Source organism: Lagenorhynchus albirostris, chromosome 5 (genome assembly GCF_949774975.1).
Source record: "Lagenorhynchus albirostris chromosome 5, mLagAlb1.1, whole genome shotgun sequence".
In the NCBI taxonomy this organism is placed as follows: Eukaryota; Metazoa; Chordata; class Mammalia; order Artiodactyla; family Delphinidae; genus Lagenorhynchus; species Lagenorhynchus albirostris.
In genome coordinates, this window is record NC_083099.1 from 15701268 (window position 1) to 15710063 (window position 8796).

Consider the following 8796-nt stretch of genomic DNA (forward strand, 5'->3'; position numbering starts at 1 on the left):
TTTGTGTTAGTTTCCTGAGCTTGCGGGTGAGAGCGGGGGTTGTGGAGCTTCTTTCCTGAAGCTTCCTGATTGACAGATTGCTTTTAAGAACCTCTTTAATAGAACTACCCCTCATATCTGAGTCTCTGGCTCCACCACACACACAGGATGGAATCCCAACCTATATACTTTTAGACAAGGGGTTCCATTTTACCTGTAAACCTACGTTATGCCCATTCAAAATTAAAATCCATAGCAAAGCTTTGCACAGGGCATCTTGAATTTTTTTCTATCTCATTGCTATGAGGAATCAATATTACAGCCAATAGACAAAAACCTTTTTTAGCTTCTCCTTCACTGTGTGAGAAACAGTCCGCAAAGAGAAATGGATGGGCATCAGACTCTGATTTGTCCATTGATGGATACAGAGGGAAGCCAACAGCAGCATTCTTTGTGACACTGGATGTTTTAACTTGGAATTTCGTTCCCCCCTTTTATTTTCCCCCATCGGAGAGTTCCTAGTATGATTAATAAAATCTTATTAAATCTTTTAGGTTATGGATCCCTTCGGCAATGAAAGGGACATTTATATCTCCACCAAGGAAAAAAATTCCCAGGTTAACTGAATAAAAAAATACCCCACTTGGTTGGAAAGGAAACAGGGGATGGGGTGGATTTCAGTTTGGAATTTCCTGGACATAGCAATTATAAAGTGATTCACAACTTGGAAAAGTTTGTCCAGATATTGTCTTTCTGGTACTAAAGAAAGAAAGCCAGTGCACACTGATTATAGAGTCTGATGGCTGGATCATTCTCTAAATAGGCTGACTTACTGGTGAGCTTTTTCTTGGGGGCAGGGAGTCACATTTTGTGTAAATATCCTTTGCCATAATGGAGCCAAATTATGCCTTCTTTCTTATCAGCTCTGGCATGTTTCTTCCCTAGAGCACTGAAGTCCTCAGGTACCACGCTCAGCACGGAGGAGCAGTGTTTCTGAAGCAGTATCAGTTGCTTCCATGGCCCGTGCACTAGGCGTTAGTACGTCGTATCGTATACCACTCAATGATAATTTCTCCCATTCTCGGAATACGGTTCTCACATTTTAGGAAAGATGCCAGGAATGCTCATTTCTCACTCCACTCTCATCTGCACTTGCAAATCTTCCCAAAGGATGCATTCTTCAGTCCTTCCTTTCTACCTAGAGAGATACTAGATGTAAAGTTGTATAATCCTCGGCTGCTGTTGGTAAAACCTCTGATGGAAGCACCAGATCATCAGTCATGTCTCTGCCCACCCCAACTTTGAGAGGTCCAGCCAATTTATACCCCAGCGGAGGGTGTCATTGCTCTGAGGGTAGAAACCGTCTTACAGAGCGTTTGCCTTCTCTGGCTGAACCCTGACCAGTAACAAATGATTAAGCATACTCTTGTGGCTAGCTAACTTGATAGTATTATCCCATTCACTTCAGGACAAGTAAGGACATATTGGGAAGTGAGGGCTGCTGTTACCAGTCTACTCTTGAAAAGACCCTCCAAATATATACCTTAAATTTAACCATGTAGCCTACTTCAGTGCTAAAAAGTCTAGTTTATGAATGGGGGGATTAAGCTTTTAGCCATAGACTAGCAAATGCCAGCATTTTCTTTCTCCGCATATTTAATTTTTAAAAATATAATACCACTCATAAGACTTATGAGCCAGCACCCATGTATGACATGTAATGCTTACTGAAATTCACAGAACTCAAATGGAGATGTTTTGTTTAAGAGAGAGGTTCCTGGGAGTGACAGCAGCATCATGGTGATGCGAGACACTCTCTGTCTCTCCTCTTCAATCTACCACCAGTAAAACATCTGTAACTCAACAAAAAGTTCCTCTGCCCAACACACCAGGACGTTGGAGAGTTCCATACATCTGTATATGGAAAGGTGGGTGAACTGAACACACAGAAGAGGCTGAACCAGGGGAACCGCAGAGGTGGTGCCCGAAATCCTGGTCTCCCTGCTACAGCAGCTAAGCCTGAAGCCCAAGAGAACCCAGTAGCAACAAGGGAAGTAGTGCAAGTGACTCCAGCCTCCTGGCTGCAGGAGCACACACTACCACAGGGAACTGGCAGCGGCAGCAGCAGCAGCAGTGAGACCTGTGACCCCATCCTTCCAGCTATGGTGGCACCTGGAACTCTGGCTCCCCCACCTACAGTAGTGGCATCCATGACCCAACAACCCCAAACATGGGAAAGGCACCCATGACCCCAGCTCCCTGCATACCTTCCCCCTTCCCCTATCATGGTGGTGCTCTCAGCCCAGGCAATCCTGAACACAGTGGAGGTGCCTGCCATCCTGGTGTCCCCAGCAGCAACACCAGGGACAGCAGTGACACTGACAGCATCGAGGCATCAGCAACCCTGGAGGCACAAGCTGTGACAGTGAGAGCACCAGGTGACACCTCTGACAGAAGTGTTGGAGAAGGGAAAGTTCCCATTCTCAAATAACAGCCAGGGGCAGCGCAGGTAAGAGAACCAAAAACTTGTGCTATAGCGCCACCTAGTGAAAAAGAAAAGAAAGGCCTCTAATTACCGATCTACAGGATTGTTTGACTCAAATAAAAAAAGCTTTACCTAGAGAAGAAAGGTAGTCACTACTTAAAATGCACCAGCATCAGAACAACTTATCAGACACCATGAAGAACCAGAGTAGCACTGTGCCACTGAAAGAAAATGAAAATTCTTCAGAAACCAAATTTAAAGGCATGGAATATTACGATCTGAGAAAAATTCAACATAGTTGTCATGAAGCTCAATAAGCTACAAGAAAACTCAGAAAGGCAATCCAATGAGTTCATAAATAAAATTAACAAACAGAAGGAAGGCTTTACCAAAGAGACTGAAACTCTAGTAAAGAACCAAAGAGAGAGACCTTCAAGATCGTGGAGGAGTAAAATTGGAGATCACTTTCCTCCCTACAGATACATCAGAAATACATCTACACGTGGAACAACTCCTACAGAACACCTACTGAACGCTGGCAGAAGACCTCAGACCTCCCAAAAGGCAAGAAACTCCCCACGTACCTGGGTAGGGCAAAAGAAAAAAGAAAAAACAGAGACCAAAGAATAGGGACGGGGGCTTCCCTGGTGGCGCGGTGGTTGAGAGTCCGCCTGCCGATGCAGGGGACACGGGTTCGTGCCCCGGTCCGGGAAGACCCCACATGCCGCAGAGCGGCTGGGCCCGTGAGCCATGGCCGCTGAGCCTGCGCGTCCGGAGCCTGTGCTCCGCAACGGGAGAGGCCACAACAGTGAGGGGCTCGCATACCGCAAAAAAAAAAAAAATCGGGACAGGACCTGTACCAGTGGGAGGGAGCCGTGAAGGAGGAAATGTTTCCACACACTAGGAAGACCCTTCGCGGGCGGAGACTGCGGGCAGTGGAGAGGGGGAGCTTCGGAGCCACGGAGGAGATAGCAGCCACAGGGGTGCGGAGGGCAAAGCAGAGAGATTTCCGCACAGAGGATCGGTACCGACCGGCACTCACCAGCCCGAGAGGCTTGTCTGCTCACCCGCCGGGGCAGGCGGGGCTGGGAGCTGAGGCTCCGGCTTCGGAGGTCGGAACCCAGGGAGAGGACTGGGGTTGGCAGTCACACATGAAAGGATGCTCAACATCACTAATGATGAGAGAAATGCAAATCAAAACTACAATGAGGTATCACCTCACACCAGTCAGAATGGCCATCATCAAAAAATCTACAAACAACAAATGCTGGAGAGGGTGTGGAAAAAAGGGAACCAACCCTCTTGCACTGTTGGTGGGAATGTAAATTGATACAGCCACTATGGAGAACAGTATGGAGGTTCCTTAAAAAACTAAAAGTAGAACTACTATATGACCCAGCAATTCCACCACTGGGCATATACCCTGAGAAAACCATAATTCAAAAAAAGTCATGTACCACAATGTTCATTGCAGCTCTATTTACAATAGCCAGGACATGGAAGCAACCTAAGTGTCCATCAACAGAGGAATGGATAAAGAAGATGTGGCACATATATACAATGGAATATTACTCAGCCATAAAAAGAAACGAAATTCAGTTATTTGTAGTGAGGTGGATGGACCTCGAGTCTTTCATACAGAGTGAAGTCAGAAAGAGAAAAAGAAATGCCATATGCTAACACACATATATGGAATCTAAAAAGAAAAAAAAAAGTTCTGAAGAACCTAGGGGCAGGACAGGACGAAGTGAGAGAGTGGCATGGACATGTATACACTACCAAACATAAAATAGATAGCTAGTGGGAAGCAGCCACATAGCACAGGGAGATCAGCTCAGTGCTTTGTGATCACCCAGAGGGGTGGGATAGGGAGGGTGGGAGGGAGACGCAAGAGGGAGGAGATATGGGGATATATGTATATGTACAGCTGATTTACTTCGTTATAAAGCAGAAACTAACACACCATTGTAAAGCTATTATACTCCAATAAAGATGTTATTTTAAAAAAGTGAAAGTAGGCAAACCCCTCTGTAAATTAAAAAATGCTATCTGCAAAAAAAAGGAAAAAAAAAAAAAGAACCAAATAGAAATTCTGGAGTGGAAGAACTAAAAAAAGTGGGATGAAGAATGCATTAGAAAACATTGAAAATACAGCAGACCATATGGAAGAGAGAATTATCAAGCTCAAAGATAAAAATCTAGAAATAATTCAGGTAGAAGAGAGAGAACTAAGAACTAAAAATAAATTAAGAAATTCTACAAGAACTATCTGACTTCACTGGAAAAGGCAACATAGGGATAATAGTTATCCCAGGAGGAGAAGAGATGAAGAAGAGGACAGAAAGATTATTTAAAGAAATAACAGCTGAGATCTTCCAAAACTTGGAGAAGAAACTGGATGCACAAGTCATGGTGCTAAGAGTACACCTAAGTACCTCAATGCAAAAACACATTCTCCAAGATACATTATAAACTATCAAAATTCAATGACAAAATATTTTTAAGGCAACCAGGGGAAAAAAGACAGTAACCCCAAAGGAACCCCCTTTAGTCTATCAACAAAATTTTTAGCAGAAACTCTATAGGCCAGGAGAGAGTGGAATGACATATTCAAAATATCAAAAGGTAAAAAATATCAGCCCAGAGTACTCTATCCAGCAAAGTTATGCTTCAGATATGAAGGAGAAATAAAGGCTTTCCCAGAGAAACAAAAGCTGAGGGAGTTCCTCACCACTAGACCTGTCTAACAAGAAATGTAGAAAGGAACGCTTCTTCCAGAAAAAAAAAAAAGGGCAAAGTACAGAAAACTTTGAGTAAGGTGATAAATAGAATCAAAAACTTGCTACTCTGTATCAGAATAGGTTGTTAAACATTTAATTATAGCATAAAGGTTAAAGAGAAAAAGGCAGTATAAATTAACATTAGCTACTTCTATTTGGGAGCAAACTCACAACATAAAAATAGGTTATTTGAGACAATAAAAACATAAAAGGGGAATAGGAAAAGGATGGAAGCCATGTAGGCAAATGAAGATAAGACACTATCAGAAGAAAAAGGACTATTTTACCTATGAGACTTTTTTTTTAATGTGAGCAATTATTTGATTTATTAAAAGATGCAACAAATTTTAAAATGACACAAAATATAATTTTCAAAACAACATTAAAAAGTGAGTGTAGGTCTTCCCTGGTGGCACAGCAGTTGAGAGTCCACCTGCCAATGCAGGGGACACGGGTTCGTGCCCCGGTCTGGGAAGATCCCACATGCCGCGGAGCGGCTGGGCCCGTGAGCCATGGCCGCTGAGCCTGCGCGTCTGGAGCCTGTGCTCACGACGGGCGAGGCCACAACAGTGAGAGGCCCGCGTAACAACAACAAAAAAAAAGTGAGTGTATTTAACCATACTCAGCTCATTACAGAGCATATGTGTGAGTGGAATAATAATTCATGCTATAGCATGTTTAATGAACTGGCAAAAGATAAAGTTGGTCGAAGGAAGGCAGAGGAAATTTGTCTTTTAACAATTAGAACCGAGGGCTTCCCTGGTGGCGCAGTGGTTGAGAGTCCGCCTGCCGATGCAGGGGACACGGGTTCGTGCCCCGGTCCGGGAAGATCCCACATGCCGCAGAGTGGCTGGGCCCGTGAGCCATGGCTCCTGAGCCTGTGCGTCCAGAGCCTGTGCTCCGCAACAGGAGAGGCCACAATAGTGAGAGGCCCGCGTACCGCAAAAAAACAACAACAACAACAACAAAAAAAAGAATTAGAACCAAGTGGCCCCATAATCATCTGGCAGCCACTCAGTGTTGTACCTATGGCTAGAAATGTACATGATAGGAACTCCAGGGATCTTCCAGATTCTTTGTTTAAGGTCCTGGTCAACTGTGGCCACAATGTAACACTTGTGCTGAGTTACTCTCTGTACAAAGCAGTCAACCGCATAGGTTCCTTTGTGTGTGCATGGTAATCGTTCAAATCTTGGATCCTTGGCAATCCTTAGAGCCACTCAACACTTCTGCCCCAATTTCTCAATTTCAGCCATTACGCAGTCAGTTATACAAGGGATACACTTGGCATACAGCCAGTCCATCATTGACTGCACTAAGTCCAGTTTGGCTTTAATGGAAAAGTTGATAAAGTTGGTATCGACCAGGATGTGGTAAGGTGGGCCCAGCTGTGTGTTATATTGGAAGAATAAGCAGGAAGGGTGTTGGGGGACTTCTCTTTCCTCGAGTGCACTGGGATCTTTCTTTTCTTTCTTTTTCGGTTTTAATCTATCCTTTTCTTTAAGCTTCTGATCTCTGAGACTAAGCATTCGCTTCATGGTTGCATACTTCTGTGTTTTCTTTTGCTTCCCCGTGTTCACGCCGCACTGTTGTTTCTCTACCTATGACACATTTTATACAAACCTCACGGTAACCACAAAACATAAATCTAGAGCAGAGACACAAAATATAAAAAAAGAGGAAACTGAGAAAAACGTCATAGAAACTGCCAGACTAAAATGGCAGACATAAACACAAGGAAAAAGAAACAATGGAGATATAAAAGAACCGGAAAACAAGACAAAAGAGCAGTACGAAGTCCTCATTTATCAGTAATCCCCCTAAATGTAAATGGGTTGAATTCACCAGTCAAAAGAAATAGAGTGGATGGATTAAAAACAAGACCCAACTCTATGCTATATCTAGGCGACTCATCCAGCTCTAAAGACAAACTGAAGCTCCAAGTGAAGGGAGGGAAGATGATACTCCACACAAATGACAGCCAAAAGAAAGTAGGTATAGCCACACCCATCCAACAAAATAAACTTCAATCAAAAAAGGTAACAAGAGACAAAGATGGACATTATAGAGTGATAAAGAGGACAATTCATCAAGAAGATATAACAGTTATTAATATATTTGGAGCTAATATAACAGCACCAAAATATTTAAAGCAATTATTAACAGACCCAAAGGGAGAAACTGACAGCAACACAACTACTGTTAGAACTTTTAACACCCCACTTATATCAATGGAGATTCCTCAAAAAATTAAGACTAGAAGTACTAAATGATCCAGCTATTTCATTTCTGGGTATTTATACAAACAATACAAAAACACTAATTGGAAAGATACATGCACCCCTATGTTCACTGCAACATTATTTACAATACTCAAGATATGGAAACAATCTAAGTGCCCATAAATGGATGAATGGATAAAGATGTGGCATATATACATACAATGGAATACTACTACTCAGCCATAAAAAGATGAAATCTTGCTATTTGCAACAACATGGATGGACCTTGAGGGCATTAATATGCTAAGTAAAATAAGTCAAGTACCTGTGTGATTTCACTCATACGTGGAATGTAAAAAAAGAAAACAAAATAAATGAACAAACCAAACAGAAAATACATAGATACAGAGAACAGATTAGTGGTTATCAGAGGGGAAGGGGGTGGGGGGAGGGTGAAATGGGTAAAGGGAGTCAACCATAGGGTAATGAGTGGAAAACAAACTTATAGTGATGGATATGCTGCAGTGTATATAGAAGTCAAAATATAATGTTGTATACAAGAAACATACAATGTTACAAACCAATGTTACCTTAATAAAATCAAACAGTGGTTCTCAACCCTTGCAAAATATTAAATTCACGAGGGGAGATTTTAAAAGGAGAAACAGATTACCTGAATCAGAATTGCTGAATTTTAAAAAAATCTCCCCAGGTGGTTCTCATAATCAGACATGGTTCAGAATCACTGGTCTAGAGTTTAGAATACCTGCTCCAGGTTTCCCTGGAGGTGGTAGTGTCAGCCCTTTCTCTCCCATAGCTGCCATGGGCATTAGCTTACAGACGGGAGGGAGCTTGGTGCTAACCAAACGCTCACAAGTCAAATCAGTGAAAGATGCAGGATCCAGGTGGAATCCCTGACTGACAGTCTTAAACACCAGCTGAACTTCCAAAGCACTGTCACTTCTCTACATCAACTGGGAGGAGGGTAGTAGATAAGGACAAGATTTCCCCTGATGAGAAACTATGCCTGCTATATAACTAACAGAGTCATGGTCACATCAGAACTAATACTTCTTAGGAAACATTTTCTATTCAGCTTCCTTGAGATAGTACAAAACTCTAAGGATTCAGATTTTTCCTCCCCAAGTCTTTCCAAATACAATTATACTATCTAAATATTCCAACCCCTTCAAATACCATCCCACACCAGTCACTGGTAGGTAAATCATATCTGGAGAAATCTTGATGCACTGTTTCAGACTGTAAAAAATTTCCTCTGGACAAATCAATCCTAAATTTTTCTCATCTCCTTCACCCTCATAAACAATAG

The 8796-nt window shown here is 42.6% G+C and overlaps 1 pseudogene; it reads right to left on the minus strand.

Moving 5' to 3' along the window:
• Positions 1 to 6221: 6221 nt before the first annotated feature.
• Positions 6222 to 6835, minus strand: LOC132520374 (rRNA-processing protein FCF1 homolog; annotated as a pseudogene).
• Between the last annotated feature and the right edge of the window lie 1961 nt (positions 6836 to 8796).